This window comes from Kogia breviceps, chromosome 14 (genome assembly GCF_026419965.1).
Source record: "Kogia breviceps isolate mKogBre1 chromosome 14, mKogBre1 haplotype 1, whole genome shotgun sequence".
In the NCBI taxonomy this organism is placed as follows: Eukaryota; Metazoa; Chordata; class Mammalia; order Artiodactyla; family Physeteridae; genus Kogia; species Kogia breviceps.
This window is the reverse complement of record NC_081323.1, coordinates 71015660-71040304: the sequence shown is the minus strand read 5'-3', so window position 1 is coordinate 71040304 and position 24645 is coordinate 71015660. Positions and strand designations below refer to the sequence as shown.

The window sequence follows — 24645 nt, the reverse complement described above, 5'->3', positions numbered from 1 at the left end:
TCCAGCTGAAGGCCTTTCTGTCTTGCCATGAAGAGCTTCACTCAACCACCCATACATTCTTGAGACCACAGCAAGAAAATCAAATAATCCCCAAAGCTCTAATTGGCAAATGAAAACAACAGCTAAAAGGAAACGTAATTTCTAACAGGATGAAAAGCTCTCAGCAGAAAATTCTCAATTAATTCCAACAGCCCCTGAGCGTGACGCCCAGAGCTCTCTCCCAGCCGCAACAGGGGGTCGCCCAGTGCCGGCTGGAGAGCGGAGGCCCCAGCTGAACGGGGCCAGCTGCTGTGGAGCAGACACTGGGGAAGGGCGGCCCCCAGTCAGCAGCCAGATCATCCACACTGTCAAGAGAAGCTGGAAATTGCCTGTGGTTTCTGAATGTTGGCAACAAATCCAATGCTGAGAAATAACACCCCCGTGGACGGCTAGTGACCTCTCTCTGGAGTAAATCATGGAGAAAAGAACAGCTAGGTGGTGAAGGCTCGGGCTCTAGAGAACCACAGTCATGGGGCTCTGCCATGCACTGACTAAGTCCCTTCCAGCAGGCTGTTCAAGCTCTGTGCCCCAGGAAACCAGGAGGATAATGCCATCTCACAGGGATGGCATGAAGATTAAACGCAGTAAGGCACACAGAAGGCTCAGCACAGGACCCACGGTAGCCCGCACACGGTAAGCAGTAAACAAATGCCCTCTCTCTACAGATCAACTGAGACCAAGGTCTGCAGCCCCCACCACCAACCGCACTGCGATCCCACACCCATAGCGCTCACTCCTGAATCTGCCAATTCAGGCCTCATCGCATCCAGAAGCTCCCACAGCTCCTGAGCCAGCTTCCCTCCATCACTCAGGTCTGTGTGCAGAGCATTTCCATGGCAATAACCTGCTCCACAAAAGGTACAGTAAATATTTACTATTTTCTTCACACACTTCTGCTTATTTGGGTCTAACAATCTAACTGGCATGCTCCACGGCTTCGGGAAACGACAATGGAGAAGCCAAGCCTCTGGGAGCTAAACAGAAGCACCTTCTGAAACAGGGACAGCAGCCAGCCACATGGATGAGGAAGAGCATCACGTAGCCACAGATCCAGAGAGCTGAGGAAGCTCGGCTCAAGGAGGCCTCCCAGACCGCTCAACCTCCTCCTGCCACCCGGGCCTCACAGCATCAAATGCGGTGTGTGGCAAAGATTCTTAACATGCCCTCCGCCCTCTCTCGCCCTCTCTACTCAGACCCCCGACACCCACACACAAGCACAGGTCCTCTCAGAGAATTTTTCAGCCTCGTTCACACATACACGGAACACGATACCTACTCAGAGTTTTAAACGATAAACGCCCAAACGTGCACAGGTACACGAACACACACACACACACACACACACACACATATACATACACACACACGCACACGAGTTTGATAACCAGCAGGACCCCACTGTGCCTGCTCAGGAAGGGGAAGGCTTCCTGGAATGAGGGGGGGCTTCTCTCTACTCGGGGCTTTTGAAATGTCAGCTGAGCCAGGAAAGAGGTTATGATACACTCCCTGACTCCCTCCCTTCTCTGCAGCAGACCCCATCTCTGGAAGGGAAGGCATCACACAGCTTCTTCATTCACTCCCTCATTCAGGCCTAAAACCTGTTTGCAGCAAAAAAAAAAAAGCAAACTCATTCAGGCACTAAACTCTGTGCCCAGCCTTGCACTAGACCCTGAAGAGACAGAATAAAATATAGTCCCTGCCATCAAGTTTCTCACGGTCTGACAGATGGAAAACAAACAAGTCAGCACAAATCAAAGCACTATCAGAGAGGAGATGAACCCAGAAGCCATTTAGAAGACTGAAACATTTGACCATAAAAGTATGATAGGTCCAGGGCTTCCCTGGTGGCGCAGTTGTTGAGAGTCCGCCTGCCGATGCAGGGGACACGGGTTCGTGCCCCGGTCCGGGAGGATCCCACATGCCGCGGAGCGGCTGGGCCCGTGAGCCCTGGCCGCTGAGCCTGTGCTCTGCAACAGGAGAGGCCACAACAGTGAGAGGCCAGCGTACCGCAAAAACAAAAAAACACAAAACAAACAAAAAGAAGTATGATAGGTCCACTGGCAAAACAATTTGTAACCAAAAAGGAAAGACACAGGACAGAGCAGGGGGATTTATTTCCAACATATAGCACAGATAAGAGATAGGTCTCCACCATATATAAAGACAGTATCAATCAATAAGAAAAAGCCCACTAGAAAATGGACAAAGTAATATGAAGAGGGAATTCCCAGAGAAAGCAATACAAATGGGCAAGAAGCACATGAAGATAGGCCCAACTTCATGAATATCTGGGAAATGCAAACGAATCCAAGATACTTTTTCACCCATTAGACTGGCAAACATGGAAAAGAACGATAATTCTCAGTGTTGACACCCATGTGCCTTGAATGAACGGTGAATGGATGAGTGAAAGTATCGTCAAGCCCCTTACAGGTGGAGATGGGCATTCCATTAATTTTGCTACTTGCTTCCCTCCTCCCATGCGCTTTGCACGTGACAGACACTCAGCAGTCCTCTGTAGGATCCAGTGAAACAGGGAAGGTATTGCTACCTATCCCAGCTGCAGTGGCTTTTTATTATTCAAACACCCCTCCCCATGGCTCTTCTGGGATCGGGGTTGATTCCAATAGGCTAATGGATCTGGGAGCAGGAGCGAGGGACAAGGGAGAACAGGGTTTTTTACCCAGAGACCAAAGTGCTCCTTCGACAATGGCCACTCCTCCGTCCCCCCCAGAGGCGGCCCAGGGCGCTCGGCGTGCCTCTTGCTCACAGACAGAAACGGGGACCAGAAAAAAGGGTTTGTATGTGATTGTTCACCGTGGAGAGGAAATAGACCAAGAGGCAAAAGGCAAAGTAGAGAGCAAGGAGAGGCCTTTGCTAAAGTGAAACTGCAGAGAGGCACCGCCCTGGAAGGCAGAGCCAAGCCTTAGAAATGGGGGCACCAGGCCTGAGGGGCCCACAGCAGAAGACCACTTCTGTTCCACCCAGTAATGGAAATAGCCAACACTTACTGTTTACTGCGTGCGGGGCACTGAGCTAAGACCTTCAGGTGCCTTATCCCTACAGCCCTCTGATGTAGGTACTCTCATGCTTATGTTACAAAGGAACTCAGAGAGGTTAATCAACTTGTTTGAGGCTACACAGCTTGTCAGTGGCAGCACTGGGATTTGAACCTAGGTCTGTCCAACCCCAGAACCCCCTACTCTTAACCACATTGCTTGACTTTTAGCTGGTGTAATACTAGGAAGTCAGGTCTCAAGGAGGAAGTCCTGCCCAACAGTGGGTTGGAACCGGAAGGAGGTTTATCCACCACAGGAAAAGCAGGAGCACAACGTAGGGGTGGAGGGTTGGGACATCCAATGAGCCAGGCATCTCAGACAGGAGTCACTATCACCATTCGGGGCACAGAGAGCCCGGAGCCTGGGTTACTTCCGGGCTTAGGTGAGTGTGGGTGTGCCCCACCAGCCTCCCCACCCACATCTGTTTCCCCTAGGGGGATCAACAGGAAAAAAAAAAAAAGAAAAACTTCACAGCAGAAGGGCTGAAGCTGCTGTTGGCAGAAGCAGCAAGGAAGTGGGCCGCTGGGGGGACCACATCCGCCCCACAGCCAGGCTTCTTGGGACATAATGGGTGTGGCAACGGGGAGGGTGAAGGAGGCTGGTCCTTCGGCCCAAGTGAAGAAGGATAAAGAGTCTCTGAGTCCCATCCCAGACTGCGATGCGATCTGGAGTCAGGTTCAGCTGGACTCATGTGGCTGTGACAGATCTCACAGAGATCTGGTCTAACTGTGAGACCTTGAGCAGTTGACTCAAACTATCCAGCCTCAGTTTCCTCATCTGTGAAATAAGGATGAGAATGGTATATTCCTAGGGAGCAGGGTTAAGACTGGGAGTGGAGATACCACCACTTAAATCAGCTTGTACCTGCTGGCTTTTGTGCCCACCAAACCACCTCCTCTGCCACTAAACTGGAAACTATGAGAGTTTGTCTGCCTATTTCACTGCTGTATCTCCAACACCTACAACCACGTGTGGCATACAGTATGCACACAATAAATATTGATTGAATTAGTAAATGCCAGGTGCTAAAAAGGAGGTAAAGAAAGAGAGACGAAGGGAGGAAGTTGAACCCCCAGGAGGTTCCCAGCCCATGAGAAGCAGCTGAGGTCGACCAGTTAGCCAATCCGCTTCTTTTGGAGCACTGCCCACAGGAACATTAACTGCTCTGTCACAGTTAACAGGACTCAGTACTGCTGATCAGTAGGCAGCACCAGGCTTACTTTCTAACCGGTCTCTGGGCTTAAGCGAAGACTTCCTTTCCCTTTCTTTTCTAAGAAAGCCCCAGAACAGTTCTTTCTTTCTCCTCTGAGCTTCAATCTCATTCTTTGCCCCCAGCACCCACCTGTAGACTCTGGAAGAGTATAAACATCCTAATGCTCATCTGTGGTCTCACATAGTGCAAGCTCCAGGCCAAAGTCAAGTGTTTATGCCTGAATCACTGTCACTAGAACAGTTGCCTCTATTACGACTCCTCGCATTGTCAGTGAAAACCCAACAGGCGTGCCCAGTTCAGGCCTCGATCTGATGAACCCTATACCACTGACGGGTGATCTACAATGGCCTTTCCACACCCACGAATCTCTTACAGAAGATGGGTAGTGGTTTAAAACAGCGGTCCCCAACCTTTTTGGCACAAGGGACCAGTTTCGTGGAAGACAGTTTTTCCACGGATGGGGGAGGGGGGGTTCAGGCGGTAATGTGAGCGATGGGGAGCAGTAGATGAAGCTTCGCTCGCTCATCCGCCACTCACCTCCTGCCGTGCAGCCCAGTTCCTAACAGGCCGCAAACCGCTACTCGGGGTTGGCGACCCCTGATTTAAAATATGCGCTTTGGGGCTTCCCTGGTGGAGCAGTGGTTAAGAATCCGCCTGCCAATGCAGGGGACACGGGTTCGAGCCCTGGTCCGGGAAGATCCCACGTGCCGCAGAACAACTAAGCCCATGTGCCGCAACTACTGAGCCTGCGCTCTAGAGCCCGTGAGCCACAACTACTGAGCCCACGTGCCACAGCTACTGGAGCCCACGCGCCTAGAGCCCGTGCTCCACAACAAGAGAAGCCACCACAATGAGAAGCCTGCACACCCCAACGAATAGTAGCCCCCGCTCGCCGCAACTAGAAAAAGCCCGTGCGCAGCAACGAAGACCCAACGCAGCCAAAAATAATAAATAAATAAAATAAATAAATTTAATTTAAAAGTTGGGCTTCCCTGGTGGCGCAGTGGTTGAGAGTCCGCCTGCCGATGCAGGGGACACGGGTTCATGCACCGGTCCGGGAAGATCCCACATGCTGCGGAGCAGCCGGGCCTGTAAACCATGGCCGATGAGCCTGCGTGTCCGGAGCCTGTGCTCCGCAACAGGAGAGGCCACAACAGTGAGAGGCCCGTGTACCACAAAAATAATAATAATAATAATTAATTAATTAAATAAAACATGCACTTTGGGGCCGGATGAGCTGGACTCAAATCCTGGCTCCTCCACTTACCAGCTGTGTGACTTTGGGCAAGTCAGTTCACCTCTTCATGCTTCAGTTTCTTCAGGTGTAAGAAGAGGGTAATAATGCTACATCACTGGGTTACCATGAGACTTAAGTCAGATAATGCATGTTAAAGTGTTGTCAACAGTCAAGATTCTTATTTACAAACAACAGAAAGCCACCATAACCAGTTTAGGCGGGAAAGGCGTTTAATCTCTGGGAGGCCTAGAGAATCTGACTGGAAGCCACACAGCCGGAGGAACATCTACACCATAGCACAGAACCCGTCGGTAGAGGAGTCACTGTCACCACCCTAGAGTCGGCACCACAGAATATTCGACACTCCCGTGCGATGGATCCTGCTAGAAGCCTTTCCACAGCTGCCTGCACAGTCTGGATACATCTACCACCTCTCTCTCCAGAATGGATTGCCCACTGTCTGCTCTTTCATCACTAGCAGCCAATTCAAAGTCCAGCCAGGATGCAACCAATCGGCAGGTCACAGGTCACATGTCCGTGCACTAGCTGCAAGAGAGGCTGGGAAGGTGAGTTTCTGAATTCTACATTAAGAGGGCAGAGGTTTCTAAGGTAGGGAATTTCCCAACATAAAAAATGATGTTTAAGAGGCCAGAAAGCATGACAAATGTCCCCTATTAGTTCTCGGCACACTACCTGGCACATACATGCTCAACAATTAGTAGCCATCCCCTGGAAAATGTGTTTTAGGGAATGTGCTTTGTGCTCCAAAGCAAGGAGGTTCCTGTGCCCCAGCCTTTCCTGGTCACCTCTCAGCCCATGTGTTTTCTTTCCAGTTGGTGTGGATTAAATCCTTACCCTTCTTCCTCCTAAGTCCTAACTCTACTCCTCTAAACGTCTTTGGAGACCCTACCCTACCCTACCTAGAGCCCAAAAATGGAGTCAAGCTCTCCTATGACCTAGAGGCAGAATGCATCAATCAGCTGGAATGACAGATTCACAGAACTTCAGCAGCCCCGACTGGAAGGTCACTCTGTACTACAGTCTTATTTTGCAAATTTAGAAATTAAATCCTAAAGAGGAGAAGGGATGTGGCAAAGATTGCACCACAGAGTCCTGGCAGAAACGAAATTAAGCTCAGGGAAAATGAAAAAGAGGGGGAACCAGTTTCCAGATTCCCCACAGCAAGCTGGTGCTTCGGCACAGAAGATGTCCGTGGCAGGGCTCTGCTCCAAAGGAACCAGTCTGGAACGAAAAGGATCCTGCCCTGTGAAGAGCTGTCTTGGAGGTCATGAGGAGAGAAAGGAGAGAGTTTTAGCAACAGGACACCAAAATGCTCTGTCAGGGTGTCCTAGCCCCTGGCTACTCAAAGTGTGATCTGTGAACCACAGAATCAGCATTATCTGGGAGCCCGTTAGAAATGCCGAATCCCAGGTCCCGCCCCAGACCTGCTGAATCAGAATCTGCGTCTTAGCTAGATCCCCAGGTGATTCATATGCACGTTGAAGTCTGGCAAACCCTGAAGAGGAATTCAAGAAGAAAAAGTCAGGCTGCCAAGAATCAGCATTTCTGTGAATCTACCATGTGGCAGGCACGATGCTAAGTGCTTTATATACTTATCGCATTTAATCCTCTTAACAAGCCTTTGAAGTAGACTTTCAGGGTCCCATTTTACATATGGGGAAACTGAGGGTTAGACAGGAGATGTAACTCACCCTTCACCACTATGTCCACCTGGTCACCCACCTCTACGCCGTCTCTGGGTGGCCTCTTAGGTCACCTCTTTAGCAAAGCCATCCCTGAATGGAGCCTCTCTCCAATACTGTCTTGGAAGAATTAGCCAGCCCTGTTAGTCTCTGGTATTCAAAGGTGCCTTATGAAACGCATTCCTTGACCTTGACCTTGAGCCTTGACAGCCCAGTGAGGTGAGTAGAGAGGACATGGCCCTTAGAATCCACTCCGCTGCTGAATGCAATAACAGATACATTATTTAACCCCTCTGAGCCTCAGTTGCCCCATCTATAAGAGGGGGAGATAAATACTAGGTTCCAGAGTCCGCAGTTGTGCCGGGAGCGATCAGAGTGAGCTTTTTACTGCCGTTCATGTCGCCCCATTCACACTCCCTCCCCTGGGGGTGTGCTAGAACCAGTTCATGCATCTCTTCTCAACTCCATTTTCAGGCATGTCACATGAAATTGACTATGGTGGGGTATTTACACCATGGGAATTGGCCATCAGCAAGCCTTCCATACCAGGGTTGTGGTTTTGTTTTTTAACCAGAGAGCCAATTATTGAACATTTATGAGCACACCACTGCTTCCTCCATCCCTCCCTGATCCCCAGATCAGTAGGAACCGCCAGCACTAAGATTCTATGGCTCCTGGTCTGTGACTTCCAGGAAGCCAAGGGGTCACTCAGTAGGCTTCTCATGTACTCGCTCAACCGATACTTATTGGACATGTATTATGTGTCTGTCATCCCTCCACGAGGGTTGGCAGGTGCCCTGCCATCTGTCACCCATCAAATCAGAAGATGGGTTTTCACAGCTGTGACAAGTGGGGGGGGGGGGTTAACAATAAGTCCCGAAGGTGTCAGGGGAAGGATCACACACATAATTTCCAGATCATCCCCCATCAATGGTAAATTACCTCCTGACAATAGGATAACCTTCCCCCAGACTCACCCACACTCACCACACACAGCAGGAATTGAGTGAAATAAAGAAAGATCTAGCCTTTCATGTTCCCACTGCCAGAATCACCAAGGTGCCCCTGGAGTGCCCGGAAAGTCCAAAAACTTGCATCTCTAGTCACTGAAATGAGGGAGCTGCTGTCCCATACTCCTCAGAACCCTGCTCTCTGCCCCTCATCCCCCTCGATAGCCTCCTCTCTGCCCTCCAGCCCCTTCTCTTTTTGCTCATCGGCACCCCTCCTTGACCCTCAGTCCCCTCCTCTCTCTGTCCTTCATGATCTCCTCTCATTGCTTCTTAGCCCGCAACAACAAGGAACAGGGATGGAGACAAATCAGGAGTTCCTTAAAATGCTGACATAAAGCTAGTCAATTTGAATTAATTTCAGCAAACTGGTGTTTGGAAGGTTGACCTAGAGCTGCACCATGAACTAAAACCCATGAGAGTTTATGAACAGGTGACGGAGGAAAATTACTCGACTCTCAGAATCCAGTCCATCAAGAACTGTCTCTGACCCCTGAACACTGTCACCCTTTGTAGCCCTCCCTCCAGCCACCCAAGGACAGTTGTCAGCAGGAAAGGGACCTGGCTTGAGTAAGGCATACATATTGAAGTCCACCTGCACCCCTAAGCCCTGCCAAGAGAAAATGTCGGCCAAACAGAACCATCTGAGACCATGGAGACCTTGGCTTCCCCAGGACAGCCAGAGTACCCTAACATTTGACTTGGATGGCTCAAGCAAGCATGTGTCATTCCAACTCGCCCACAGCAGGGCGAATAAAAAATCTAAAGATTTCACTTAAAAAAAGTTTAACAAGTTAATTTTCTAAATTTAAAATGTTTCAGAAAGAAACACAACCTACAGAAGGATAATTTTAAGCTATATTAAAGCTCAGAGATGACATCATGGAATTCTAATTATACAGACTTTGAGGCAATAGAGTCAGGCAACCTTTCCGGATACAGTTGGACATTTTTCACAACTTGCCGACACTATGCTGGTATCTCATCTTCTGGATACACCAGAAGTCTCTCTTGTAGAGTATTTGGAAAAGTGAAAGTAATGGCACCCTTCTGAGACCACAGGCAAGACTGGCACTCTCCAGTTTCAGTGTTTTCTCCAAATTTTTCTCCTAAGATAAGATTATTTCTACGAGCATATAGGAAGATGAGTGTTGAGACCAGACCAAAACAATCATGCGTTTATAGATCCATATGGAACCAAGCTGTTACCTCTCTAGAAAAAAGTGCCAGCAGTGACCTGGGATCCAATGCCTTCCCTCTGTCATCTCTTTCCCTCCATGTTCTAAGGAAAAAATGAATTAATTCATTAACAAGATCCCAGAACAGCACCTGACAGGTAGTATACCCACAATAAATGTTAGGTTTGATGATACTGATGATGAGGATGGAGACACGAAAGATGATATAACCAAGCGGGGGAGGAAGCATCGCACTTCTAGCTGCCTGTGGGGTTCATGCCCGTTGCTATGTCATGCAAGGGTTGTGTGGCAGGGTGGAAAAAATTTAAATCACTCCATTCAATAACTTTTCCTATAAAAATACATTCCCTGTTTCTGAGATGTCTTAGGCAGCTCAGAAAGCTTTACATTTTTAAAGGCACATAGTCTGTATATTACATGAGCTATTAATCTACAGGATTTGTATGTATGTAACACAGTTAAATAAAACACATTCACACACATCTAGCCTTTACAACAATGTCCTAAAGTAGATGATACCATTTTCTCATTTTACAATCCAGAACACTCTAAAGCTTCGGAGTGGTTTAATGGAGTTTCCCAAGCGACAAAGCTGGTAGATCGTAGAGTAAGGACTTGAAAGGCCAACACTCAAGACAACCGAGTCCATGATCTTTCCCCATCACCATAACCTCTCCAGTTTCTGCTGTTCCTCTTTGCCTGACTTTATCTCTACATTCCTGTCCTCAGAATTGCCCTGAATGCTCCAGGGGAAACAAGAGGATGGAAGAGGTAGACACTGCCCCCAAGAAATGATAATTGTAAATAATTTCTTCTTCTCCTTTCCTGAAATGAGAGCAAAGTTCAGAAGCAGGAAGCAGTTAAACCAGACAAGGAGAGGTTAAGATGCCTCAAACTCTCGAATCCATGCTTAGTTTCCAAAAAGGAGTTTAAGGCCAGGCTTCCTGGTGTTTTTAAAGGACCAAGGGAATTAGCCAATCCAAGGAAGGCAGCAGAAAGGGAATTAACTTTTAATGAGCAGTTGTTGAGGTGCTACCTCTTAACAACAACAACAAAAAATACAATCATAGTTAATGCTACTCTAACCTAGGAGAGAGGTTTGATTATCTTCATATGCAGGCAGTGCAGCGGACACAAGGCAGAGGTGGCTTTGCCAATCCATGGTTAGCATTCAAGTTTCCCACATGTCCTTCTGTTGTAGAAGGTTACAGCACTATTCTCTGACCTTCTCCCAAGTGTGCAGATGTGGAAAAGGAGCTGGTGGGCAGGGTGCTGGCACTGGAGATCAGAAGAGATTATTTTTCCATTATGTCATTCATCCAACGACTTAGAAAGTCATTGATTTTGGTTGATATGTTTTGTAACTAGCCCCTTACCCGTAGCTCTCTTATTAGTATTAATAGTTTTTCAAGTGATTCCTTTAGAGTTTCTAAAATAAATACTAATGTAACCTGTTGAAAATGTTAATTTGGCATTCTTTTTTCCAGTATATAATTACTACTTATATCTGTTTCTTGTTTCATTGACTAGAACATCCAACATGACAAATACCAGAGTTGATCCTTCAACCACCCTTCATTTATTCTTGACTTAATGGGAATGCCTCAAATATCACAAAATTAAGCACATTTTTGGCTATTGGTTGGCCACAGACAGTCTGTATCATGCTGAGAAAGTAAATTTTTATTCTTAGTTCTTTCTCCAAGAGTTTTTACCTAAAATTAATATTGAAATTTTAACAAATTCTTTTTTGGCATCTATGAAGATGATCACACTTTTTCCTCTGAGATACTGATGCGATTTATTAATAGACTTCCTAATAATAAACCATAATGTACTTCTAGAATGAACCTTCCTTAATCATGATGCAGTGTTCTTTTAATATTCAAAAAATTCAACTTGTCCAGGTTTAATTTAGGATTTCCTGTGTTTATAAGTGAGATTATACTATGCTTTATTTTTTGTGTTATCTTTATCAGGTTTTTGTGTCTGTATAATGCTAGGTCAGAGGAAAGAACCAAGATCGTTTTCTGCTTTTTCTATGGTTTAGAGAAATTTTTTTAAAAACCAAAAGGATCACCTGTCCTAGAGGTTTTGTTAATGGATTTGAAAACTTTCATCATTTCCTTCCTTGCTCTTGGTCTAGACCAGGCGCCAGTAAACTACAGCTTTCAGGTCTGCCGCGTGTTTTTATAAATAAAGTTTTATTGGAATATAGTCATGTCCACTTTTTTACAAATTGCCTATGGCTGCTTTCATGCTACAATGGCAGATTTGAGTTGTTGCTACAGAATGCCTCACAAACCTAAAATATTTACTATCTGTCCCTTTAAGAAAAACTTTTCCAACCCCTAGTCTAGACAGGCTCTCTTTTATGGTAGATAATTAGGGCATTTCTGTTTTCTTAGATTTCCAAATTTAATACCAAAAATTAACAACAGCTAACCATCTGAGTTCTGCAAAGTGCCTAGCAATGGGTTGAGCTATTTACATGTATTGGTTTGGCCAAAAAGTTCGTTCGGGTTTTCCGTAAGATGTTACTGAAAACCCGAACGAACTTCCAACCCAGTATTATTTCACTGAATCCACACAAACACTGTATTATTATCCCCATTTTACAGTGGAAGAGATTGATCTTAGAGAGAGTAAATAGCTTGCCCAAGATCAGAAGGGTGTAGTAGAAAAGCTATGACATAAATCCATGTATACCTGTGCTGGAAACCATTATAGTATTATGTCATAATTTTTTCTATCCCTGTATTGATGTCCTTTTTCATTCCCATTTACAATATTGTGGATATATATATACTCATTATATGTATTATATATTCATTATATATATTCATTTTATATATATGATAAGTTAAAAGTAAATCTATTTTATTGGCTTTTGTTTGTTTTGCTTTGTCCTGTTTTCCAGGGCTAATTCTTCGAGTTATCAACACAATGCTTCTTATACATTTTAATGCTCTATTTCAACAGAATATAAAATGATATACATTCCAATGCTATAGTCTAATTCTGCATTCTTACTCCTGCTTTCTCCTTAGGTTTCTCTTGTGGAGTTTATCTCCCTTACCTCTTGAGTGGAATGCTTAATTTATGGTTTGTTAATATTTTAAAAAGCATTTATGACTATGAATTTGAGATATTGATTTTACACTATCTATAGTTTATAAACTATACTAAATAGCCTAAATTTTTAAATTTTTAATTGAATTTTTTATTTTGAGACAATTGTCGGTTTCCATGAAGTTATAAAAAATAGAGAGATCCCATATATCCTTTACACAGTTTCTCCCGAAGGTAACATCTTGCAAAACTGTAACATGATTATACCACAACCAGGATATTGACATTCATATAATGAGTGAAAATACAACATTTCACAAGGATGCTTCATGTTACCCTTTTATAGTCACACCCACCTCTCTCTGCTCCCACCCTCTCCTCACTCCTGGAAATCACTAATCTGTTCTCCATTTCTATATTTCTATAATTTTGACATTTCAAGAATGTTATATAGGGCTTCCCTGGTGGCGCAGTGGTTGAGAGTCCGCCTGCCGATGCAGGGGACACAGGTTCGTGCCCCAGTTCGGGAAGATCCCACGTGCCACGGAGCAGCTGGGCCCGTGAGCCATGGCCGCTGAGCCTGCGCGTCCGGAGCCTGTGCTCCGCAACAGGAGAGGCCACAACAGTGAGAGGCCCATGTACCACAAAAAAAAAAAAAAAAAAAAAAAGTTGTATAATTATAATCATACAGTATAGTATTGAGCTTTTTTAACTTGGCATAATTCTCTGGTGATTCATCAGGTCGTTGAGTGTATCAGCAGTTTGTTCCTTTTTATTGCTGACTAATAGTACATAGTGTGGACATACGACAATTTGTTTAGCCATTTACTTATTGAAGGACATTTGGGTTGTTTCCAGCTTTTGGCTATTATGAATGAAGATGCTATACACATTTGCACAGAGGTTTTTGTGTGAGCATAAATTTTCACTTCTTGGGGATAAATAAGTTAGAGTTTAATTCCTGGGTCATATCACAGTTGCGTGTTTCATTTTTTAAGAAACTGTCGAACTATTTTCCAGAGTGGCTCTCCCATTTTACATTCCCACCAAAAATATGAGTGATATAGATGCGCCATATCCTCACCAACATTTGGTGTTGTCATTATTTTTTTATTTTAGCCATTCTGATAAGTATGCAGTAGTATCTCATTGTGGGGTGTGTGTGCGTGTGTGCGCGCGTGTGTGTGTGCGTGTGTGTGGGGGGGGGGAGAGAGAGATACTGAATATCTTTTTATGTGTTTATTTACCATCTGTATCTCCTATTCAGTGAAATGTCTGTTTATATCTTTTGCCCATTTTCTAATTAGGTTGTTTAGTTGAGTTTGGAGGGTTCTTTATACATTCTAGGTAACAGTCCTTTGCAGATAAGTGGTTTGCAAATATTTGGTCCCAGTCTATAGTTTGGTTTTTCATCCTCTTAACAGGATCTTTCACAAAGCAATGGTTTTAAATTTTGATGAGGTTCAACTTACCGATTTTTCCGTTTATAGTTCAGGCTTCTGGTGTCAAGTCTAAGAACTCTTTGCCTGGCCCTAGATTCCGAAGATTTTCTGCTATGTTTTCTTCTAAAAGTTTTATAGTTTTATGCTTTATGCGTAAGTCCATGATCTACTTTGAGCTAATTTGTGTAGAAGGTGTGAGACGTATAGGCCAAAAGGTTCCTTTCTTTGCCCATTGGTGTACAGCTGCGCCAACACCACTTATTGAAAATCTATTTCCTACATGGAACTGTTTTTGTGCCTTTGTCAAAAATCAATTGTGTGTACTTGTGTGGGTCTATTTCTGGGTTCTCTATTCTGTTCCAGCAATCTATGTGTCTATCCTTCCACCAATACCACAAAGTCTTGATTACTATAGCTATATAATAAGACTGATTCCTCCCATTTTATTCTTCTTTTTCAAAACTGATTTAGATATTCTAGCTCCTTTGCCTTTTCATATAAATTCTATAATAATCTTGTTTATATCCACAAAATAATTTTGTTGGGATTTTGATAGGAATTGCATCAAACCTGTATATAAATTTAGGGAGAACTGACTTTTTTTGTGTTGAGTCTTTCATGTTCTTTGCTACTATATAAAAATACAGTTGATTTTTTGGTATGTTTATCCTGTACCCTGCAACCTTGCCAAACTCATTTATTAGTTGTAGTAGGGTTCTTTGGTCTTGCTGTTTTGTAGATTCCTTGGGATTTTCTGCACAATCATGTCATCTACAAATAAGGACTGTTGTATTTCTTCCTTTCTTATATGTATGTCTTTTCTTGCCTTATTACACTGCTTAGAACTGACTAGAACATCCAGCACCATGATGCATATGTCCCAGGGTTATTGAGGAAAGTGGTTTTCTTTAAATCCTTGAGTTTTATCACTGTTTTTCTTAACTTCTAGTTTTACTTCATTTTGATCAGAGAAAGCTGATGGCGTATTTTTCTGATTAAGTCTTCCATATAAAAGACAGTAAATTAAGTAAATTTTCCTTATCCTCACTCCCCTGCTGTCTACTTTGCAGTCTTCATTAACATAAACTAGGATTTTAGACTCAATCTTCATAAAAGATTATGAAGTTATTTTTATATCATATTGCCTTTCATTCACAAATATTTTTGACACCTAACATCTATTTTATTTTAAGACTTTACTTTTTAGAGCAGTTTAAGGTTCATAGCAAAATGGAGGGGATGGTACAGAGATTTCCCATATCCTCCCATACATGCATGGCCTCTCTTATTATCAACATCCCCCCACCAGAGTGGTACATTTGTTACAACTGATAAGCCTTCTGCCATCTATTTTAATGTGAGACTTAAAGTGATTATTTGGACTCAATATTATGTTTAATTACTTAAAGGATTCATCCCAGTTACTCTATACTCTAACTCCAGCCTTAAGTTCTTAGTATTAGACCTTCTGTCAATCAGATAGAGGACATCTTCAAATAACTGTTTCGTTGGTGGTAGATTTCCAGTCTTTTTTTAAAAATTACTTTATTTATTTATTTTTATTTTTGCCTGCCTTGGGTCCTTGTTGCTGCATGCAAGCTTTCTCTTGTTGAGGTGAGCGGGGGCTACTCTTCGTTGCCGTGCATGGGTTTCTCATGGAGGTGGCTTCTCTGGAGTGCGAGCTTCAGTGGTTGTGGCTTGCGGGCTCAGTAGTTGTGGCTCGTGGGCTCTAGAGCACAGGCTCAGTAGTTGTGGCTCACGGGCTTAGTTGCTCCGCGGCATGTGGGATCTTCCTGGACCAGGGTTCAAACCCGTGTACCTTGCACTGGCAGGCGGATTCTTAACCACTGAGCCACCAGCTAAGTCCCTCCAGAGTCTTTTTATATCTGAAAACTGGCTTTCCATTGCAGTCACACATTAATGACAGCTTGACTGAGATTCAAATATGTAGATGATAACATTTCCCCTCAAAATTCTGTAGACATAGCTGCATTGTCTTAAGTTCTGTGTTACTCATTGCAAATATACATCCAGGCCCTGTATTTGCCAAAACATAGTTTGTGTCGATTATCTTTGGTCCTGCTCTCTGCCCACTTTGGTGATGGCTGAATCCCCTTCTCAAGCCAAACTGGAGGACAGGCTAATGTACACAGCACCAGGTTTTCAGCAAGCACTCATCTACTGCAGCTCTGTTGTCCTGAAACAGACTCTTCTCCCTCCTCTGCTACTTGGTTCTCTGATCCCAGGATGCACTCACACCGATGTTCCTCTGGCCTCTCTTACGCACCTTACCAATGCAAGCCTCACCACTCAAGGTTCAGTTTGCCACCAACAGCTCCCTACACATACCAGTGCACAAGTAAACTGCCTCCTTCACCTTCCTGACTTCTCTGAATGAATGTAGGAAGATTAGGGGTGGTAAGAAGCCTCTGGTTATTTCAACAAGTGATTCTTGAGCAGAAGAGGACTTTTTACTTGGGTCTCTTAGTCTAGGAATAGGACAGTGGAAGAGAGACAAAGGGTTTTCTACTGCTTCCAGTTGGTCTTAGTTTCTGGAGGTGAGGCCTGGAATGAGAGGACCCAATTCAGCCCTATGTGTCTTACCATTAATGGAGACTTCACAGAGATGCCAACACCTGGTTGTTTATTTTTAAGTTGTCAGTAGTGTTTCCCCTATTCTATGTTATCTTAGTCATGCAAGGGCAAAGAGGGACTGATAGTCAAATGTTACTTTCAGCCTATGCCACGGCCAAGTCTTTACTTGAAATTATAGAGCTTTCAATGTTCATGGCAGTTACAGATCCTGTCCGGGATGAACCAGAGTGGCCTGACTGTGTAATCACATGAGAGGGTTTCCTCCCAGGGCACTGCTCCACGACAAATTCCCTAGAACAGTGGTTCTCAAAGTCTAGTGTACAGAAGCATCACCTGGGGAGCCTATTAAAAACTGATCAGGCTCCACCCAGAAGTTCTAGTGGAGTCTTGGGTCTGCCTTCTTAACAAATGCTAGGCGATGCATGCTGATGGTCCAAGAACAGGCCTTGGAGAATTGAAGCACCAGAAGCATCTCCTCGAAAACCACCAGATGGGACATTTTCAGCTGTCCCTTCTTTTTTTTTTTTTTTGCAACAAATTTTTTTTAAAACATCTTTATTGGAGTATAATTGCTTTACAATGGTATGTTAGTTTCTGCTTTATAACAAAGTGAATAAGTTATACATATACATATGTTCCCATATCTCTTCCCTCTTGCGTCTCCCTCCCTCCCCCACTCCCTATCCCACCCCTCTAGGTGGTCACAAAGCACCTAGCTGATCTCCCTGTGCTATGCATCACCTGCCCCTTCTGATATTTCCTCGGAGACAATGGAAAGAAGCAAATATAACTCTTCACCTACTACAATTCTGAAGCAGAGCTGCCTGGTGCAGCAACACTGGATAACATGATACCTTCTCAAAATTCTTCATTACTAGTTCGACTCCAGCAAATGCCCTTTCACCAATACATAGAGGAATTCTACTGATGAATTTCTACACATCTGAAATGGTACATTTACCACATTATTCTTAATGGCATTGTTTGTAACAGCCCCAAATTGGAAATAACCTAAAGTCCACCACCACAGGGCTGGTTAAATAAATTATGAATCATCCATACAATGGAAAGCCTGGCATCTAATTTATTTAAGTTTAAGGAACCTCTCTTTGCACTGATATAGAAAGTTCTCCAAGATGCAAGGTTGGGGAGGTAGGTGGGACTAATTCAAATATGTAAAGACTGGCATGGCATGAGGCCCTGCCAATCAGTGAGGATACCCAACCAATCAGAACAAAGGCCAGCCATTCCAGCATACTGGAGCCTACTAACCAAATATTAGCAGAAAGAGCAAAGCGGAGAATATGGGTTGTAGTATGACACCTTTTCCTGTGAAAACAAGGGAGTAGCAGAAAAAAACTTCTGGAAGGATACTCAAAGAAGGGGTGGGCAGGGGGTGGATGGAGGACAGACATGAATGAGAGACTTTAAAACTGTACACTCCCTTGTATTTTTTGAACCATGTAAATATATTATCCAAAAATTACATTTTAAAAAAGTCTATTTTTTCAACTTAAGAGATTTTTGATGTGGAGAAGGGATATGGGTGCCCAAGGCTGACGTGATATAAGTTTCATTTTATATTCCTTTGGGGTTCCTGTGGTTTGCTATTTCTCCAATGTGCCCATTAGTAAGCAGTTTGCTACAGTCATGAAGGTGGGGTGAGCCTGCCTTGCCTATACTGGTAAGTGGCTATGGTCCAATCACAAAAGACTGACTGCATCGGGCTTTATAAAAAGTACAGATTATCTCACCCAGTGGCTCTAAAACCTGGCTGCTCCTTTTACTCACCTGGGGAACCTTCAGTAAAGGCTATTGCTCCAACCTCACCCCCAGATACTCTGATTTAATAGGTTCGAAGTAGAGCCAGGGCACTGGGGCTTTTAAAAGCTCCCCAGGTAAACCTAACACACAACCACAGTGACAGCCCCCTGACTGCGCAGATCTGAGGTGAGGTTCCGAATCTGTATGTACGAACGCGTCCTCCAGGTGACCGGCGTTCAGCCAGGTTTGTGACCAGCGGTTCCTGCTGCCCAAAACCACATCCTCTTACCCAGCCATCACTGCACTCAAGCAAGGACTCAAGCATTTGCAAAGGCCAGGTTCAGAAAAGAAAAGCCCGCCTTGCTCAAGAAGAACTCTGTTTTCTAAATGAAATCACATTCGGTTATTCCTGAGTGTGTGGTTCCCATTCCTAGCACCCTGGGTTTCTTCCCCCTTCTCATTCCTCCCGAAGGACTTACAACCCCAAGGACCTCAATCAGAAATCACTGGACATGCTACCAGCGCTGGCATCCCCGCCTCAAGGACCCCCATCACCCCCACTCCAGTAACAGCCAGGCCGAGAAAGGGTAGGCACACATACAAACACGTTCCATTCTAACCTGAAGTGGACAAGAGTCCAAGATGGGTAAAAATTTTAAAAACAGAAGATATTTTATGGAATTGATTTCTGTAACAAAAGCCAATGCACCTACTTGAGCAAGCACAATTCCTTGCTCAAGTAGGTGCACTGGCTTTTGTTACAGATATTAAAGAATATCTTCCCCTTAAAATTGCTATGAAAATAGTAATTACTCCCTGAAGGAAGCACTCCTGAGGCAATCCCACACCATTTTTCTGCAGACATACCCTGGCGCTTTCCAGCCAACAGAGCCAGGCCTAAAGCTGACAGTCCTTGAATGTCTTTGAGGAAGCCACAGGGAGTGAAATAAGAGGACGTGGGAGTTTTTAATGTCTTAAAAACAGAAGAAACGCTTTTTCCCCAACATCTAAAAATCAACATTTCTCTTAAAATGCCAGACATTCTGCAAGACAAGGTGCCCCTAGAGAGGCTGCAGCAGAATCTCCTTCACATCCTGCTATGACCACCTAATCTCATTTCTCTAAATGTGACCTAATTGGAGAAAGAAAAACATTTATACCAAAATGACAACAGACAGGATCAAGCAAGGCCAGGAAGGAAATCCTCCATTGTTCAAAGGGAAAGTTTCATAAAAAGAAAGTCAGATAGAGAGGCGGACAGATGAATGGATGGACAGATGTTGGATGCCTACATGCATGCATGCATGCATGATGTATGGATAGGTTGATGGACAGGTATCAGTTCACACAACTCTCAAAGTCAGGGCTTTACAAACCAGCCTTTAATACCAGAGCTAAAGGTCTTCATGTGGGAAAGCATTAACTTCCTGCTTAAAAAGATAATTGCACATGCTCTTTCACCTTGTTCTCCTCCCAGATCTCCAAATCATGAAGCATAACTGTATCAATTAAGATACTCTGGGCTTCAATGAACATAACAGCCAAGTAACTGCTGCTTAAACAAAAGGGGCTTATCAAAAAATATCACACACAGGGCTTCCCTGGTGGCACAGTGGTTAAGAATCCGCCTGCCAATGCAGGGGATACGGGTTCAGGCCCTGGTCCGGGAAGATCCCACATGCCGCGGAGCAACTAAGCCCGTGCGCCACAACTGCTGAGCCTGTGCTCTACAGCCCGCGAGCAACAACTACAGTGCCCACATGCCACAAATACTGAAGCCCGCACAGCTAGAGCCCATGCTCTACAACAAGAGAAGCCACCGCCAAGAGAAGACCATTGCACCACAACGAAGAGCAGCCCCCGCTCGCCGCAACTAGAGAAAGCCCACGCACAGCAACGAAGACCCAACATAGGAAGGAAGGAAGGAAGGAAGGAAGGAAGAAAGAAAGAAAAAAAAATTTTTAAGTATCACATACAGAAAACACTTGAAGCAGGAGGTTTCTGGGGCTGTGAGTGGTTCAAGGCTCTAGGGATTCTAGGGATCCATTTATAGTCACAAGGTGGTTGCCATGGCTCCAACCATTGTTTTCATATGTGACAACCTCCAAGGCAGGAAGAAGGGCTGAGACAAAAAAAAAGAGTTCTTTTCTCTTTTACACTGGCCAAAACTGGGTCCCATGCCCAGCTCTAGACCAGTCACTGAGAGCAGAAATAGAACTATCTTGCATCACTCATACTTTGTCTCTTGGGCACATTTTCACTAAACAAAACCAGGAACGATTGGGGAATGGCTGTTGGATGGACCAAAATCATCTGCTATAGCATCTGTTCCCATTTTTCAATCCCCAGATACCTACAAGACCCCCTCTAATAATTCCCAAAATGTGCCCTCCCGAGAGATTCCAATAACCTCATTCCCTTTATGGACAAATTTTCCACCATCATCTTGTCAGCCTCTTCCTCAGGGCACTTAGGATCCCAAGTGTCAGAATCCCACTAAAACTAGTTCGAGCAAAGAAAGAAGTTCTGTTATGAGGAGACAAAGTAACTCACAGAAACCAGGGGCAGCGACGGTAGTTTGGCTTCAATGCAGGACGGTCAAGAAGCAAGGCAGCCACTTCCGTCTCTCTGTCCACACCACCTCTGAGCCCGCTCCAGAAGCAGTGAGGCTCTGTTTGCTTTTCGGTACACATCGCACAGTCCCTGAGACCACACAGCCTTCCAGTCTGGCGTTGACAGAGGCTAGCTGGCATCTCTCAATGCAAAGTCCAAGTCCCAGAGAAAGAATCGGGTGAAGCCATGCCTGGTCCATCAGCAATGGGCAGGAATCTCAGTCACATGGTTCAAAGGCAGATGCCAGGGGCCATCCCTTGGGGCCTGTTTGCCAAAAAGTAGGGAATGCACAGACCTCAAAGTCACCCTAAAGGGGTCTGTACGAGCTCACTTTGCAGGAAATTCACCCTTCTCCTGGGACATCAGCCTCTAAGACCCAGCAGGCCAGAAGGATGGGAAGGAAAAAACAGCAGTCATCCCAGTACGACCACCTGACCCTCCCGTCTCTCGGGAGCACAGCTGGTGGGCACAGCTGGAGAGGAGGGAGGAAGCCATACAAATGCTCACCACACTTCGCCCGGCAGCCACCCTCTGTCTTCCCTCCTCCCTGCTCTGGCTCACGTTGGCTCCCACCCGAGGCCCTTCTCACACTCTCACACCCACCTAACTACACTCACCCTCACGTTCAACGCTCCACTCTGGGCCCCTTTCTGCCAAAATGCTTTCCCACACAGGGGTCCCTTTCTTCCAGCTCGCTCTCCACGCACGTGTCTACCTCAGAAGTGAGCTCGGTCTATTTTAAACTCCTATAGCTGTCTGCCATCTGTCTCGTCTGGGGGCCTCGTGGTCTACTGAAAGAACAGAACTGAATTTGGAAACACGGAAACTGAAGTCTGGTTCCGGTCCCACCATTAGCTCCAGGACCTCGGGACAATCATGGCCCCCTTCCCATAGCTGATAAAGAAAACTCTCTCTTGGTTAGTTCCTGGGGCTGTGGGGAGTATCAGAGGAATGAAAGATAAAACGCTTGGACGGTGAGATGAGAGGGGACAGAAAGGTCTTTGAGGACGTCTTCACCGACCCCCAGCCATGGCAGGCACTGTTCAGGAATTACTGGCTTCCTTTACTTCTCTGACCAGACACTCCCAGTGTTCTGGGGGACCAGCCAGTGCCAGACTGGGAATCCTCAAGTCCATCCTGGTGCACTGATGCTTGGAAATGGTTACCATGGCAATCAGCTCTGCCACTCGCTTCCTGAGTGATCCTGAGCAAGTCATCAACCTCCGGGAGCTTCAGATTCCTTCAAACATGACCATGCATCTGTTCAGTCACAAGGTACGATCACAATATTGTCAAGGTGTATCTCTAACATTGACACCATAATAGAACTGACCACACAATGTTGTTGCATGCCTTAAGTGGACTCAGGGCTTCATGCATGCAATTAATAACAATAGTAATGATCATAACAATAATAATATTAAATGCCGTCTATGTCTCGGGTCCTGCACTAAGAGCTTTGCATGGATTAATTCATAACAACCCTATGAAGCCCATAATAAGTACTAAATGCTCTTTGTCTGGAGACGCATCAACCACAATAAGTTAGAAGGAAGAAATCTAGAAAGACAGACACTGAAAACCACATTTAACTTCTTTCCTAGAATCTGCAGACAAGTCATTTAAATGCTCTTCAAAAGAGCAACTCCATAAACTCAGGTGGGAAAATAAAATCCACCTTGAGCACCTGCCCATCCACACAAAGCAAGGCTGCCTCGCAGGCATTATCCCTCCCCACACACTTCCTGCCATCTTTCCTCAAGCTGTTCTCCTCCCCCAGATGCAAGCTTCCCACATCCAGAAGACACCAGCTGGCTGGGAGACAGCTGCCTTCCCGCGGAAGCAGAGTTACTAGGAGGTCTGATAGTCACATGAATCTCTACAAATCCCATATCAACCACAGCAGATGGCAGATAGAAGCATTACAGATGCAAAACATTACAGAAGGTTTTTAGGGGGCTGCATGTGGGGAGTCACATTTCACAAGACACTGTCTCCTACCCCCCCACCAGTCCCCCTCCTCACTGTCTCCCTCCCCGATGGGCTCAGGAACCCCTAAAACCTTCCCCGTCTATTCTGCAGAAAGGTCGACCTCTCCTCTCTGAAACCCCGGCACCAGAAGAAAGGGAATTTCACCTTCTCCCAAAGGCTTTATCAAAGTATCAAAGTATTTTTCCACATAAAATAAGATCCCTTCCAAAACAAGACTGGCGTAGTTGATCTTTTATCCAAGAAATATTTGTTGAGCATCTATTATATGCCAGACACAATCCTAGGCCCTGAGGCTACCAAAGTTTATAAGTTAAGAGGACAGCCTCCGTGCTTTCGTGGGTATGATCATGTATAAAGCGTAACATGTGTTGAGGGACTGCTGTATTCCAGACACTGCCGAGTGTTTTCTATACATTATTTTACTTCATTCCTCACAACCTCCTCTGAGGTATTTCATTCCTGTTTGACAGATGAGAAAGCCAAGGCTCAGAGAGGTAAATACACTGCCCAAGACCACACAGCTAGGAAGCAAAAGAGTTTAAATGCAACCCCAGTTCTGTCTGATTCAAAGTTCACACTTTTAGCCAGTGTGCTCTGGAGGCCACATCGGCCTCTAGTTTCTAATTACTCAATAGCTCCCCTCTGCCTCCATGATGGACCCCAAACTCTGCAGCAAACTTTCCTACGATTTTCTATTATGATTTCCCAAAATGCTTTTCAGTCACCTGGATTCCTGCCATGAGGAGGGACTCACGTATCCTGAAAACACCCCTCACGCTTTCTCCCTCTCATGCAGCGCCCGCTCACTCACCTACCCTCCCCAGTTCTCCGTTCCGAAACTCCAGCTCCATCTGACAAAAGATCTCCTTAAACAAAAGTTTAATACAAAAGGCAACTTCTTACTTTTTGCTTCTGAGAAAAGAGCAACTACTCTATTATTCATATCCAATGCCAGGCCAGAGTATGAAATTAAAATCATGTATCGAGGTTATTTTTCCAGGTTAAAAAGAAAAGTCACCTTCTCCAGGAAGCCCTCCAGTCCCCCTACAGAAGTGTGCTTTCCAGCCTCTATTGCTCACTGCCCTCTTCTTCTACCTTGCTCCCAATCTTTATCACCGTCTCTTGCACACTAGGGGCATCTATAGAAACCTCTCTGCCCCTAATAGCAATCACTTCCTTTCACGATGCCGAGCTCCATCCATCAGAGGCCCCCCCTACAGCATACGTGCCTCTGTGCCTTGCACAAGTTCTTGCTCAATAAATGTCTGCTGAAATAACTCTGTAAGCGCTTTCATTTCAACAGTACTTCCAAAGCCAGTGTCCCCCGCCTGGGGCCGGCTTCTCCTCTCACCAGAGTCGACATGAGCTCTTGGGGAAAGCTCATCACACTCCATGACTGCAATTACCATTGGTAGGCAACTGGGTCCCAAATCTCTGTCTTGAGCCCAGATAGAGGCCCAAAGCCCCAGGTCTGAAGATCACACGCCAACTGATCTGTGCCACTTGGACATCAACTAGGCATCTACAAGGGAAACTCCAAGCTCCTTCGAAACATGTTCCTCTTCCCGTGGTCCCCAAGTCTGCAAACTGCACCACCGCCCCACCCCGCACCGGAGCCGGAAGCCTGGGAGCCCCGCCTCGACTCCTCCCACTCCCAGCCAATCCCCAAGGTCTCTCAACAACACGCCCTAAATATCCCTCCAAGCCTCC

At 45.3% G+C, this 24645-nt stretch overlaps 1 protein-coding gene across 4 annotated transcripts in view; it reads right to left on the bottom strand.

The window, feature by feature from the left end:
* PRKCB (protein kinase C beta) overlaps nucleotides 1-24645 on the bottom strand; it is a 310378-nt gene that overhangs the window by 211685 nt on the left and 74048 nt on the right. Inside the window, exon 1 of one of the 4 annotated variants that reach the window (XM_067013686.1) lies at nucleotides 20884-21478. The exons of 2 other annotated variants lie outside the window; for them this stretch is intronic. The gene's annotated coding sequence lies outside the window, so the exon portion shown is untranslated. Of the gene's footprint in view, nucleotides 1-20883; nucleotides 21479-24645 lie in introns of those variants that run through there. One more of the 4 variants, XM_067013685.1, reaches the window with a different exon arrangement.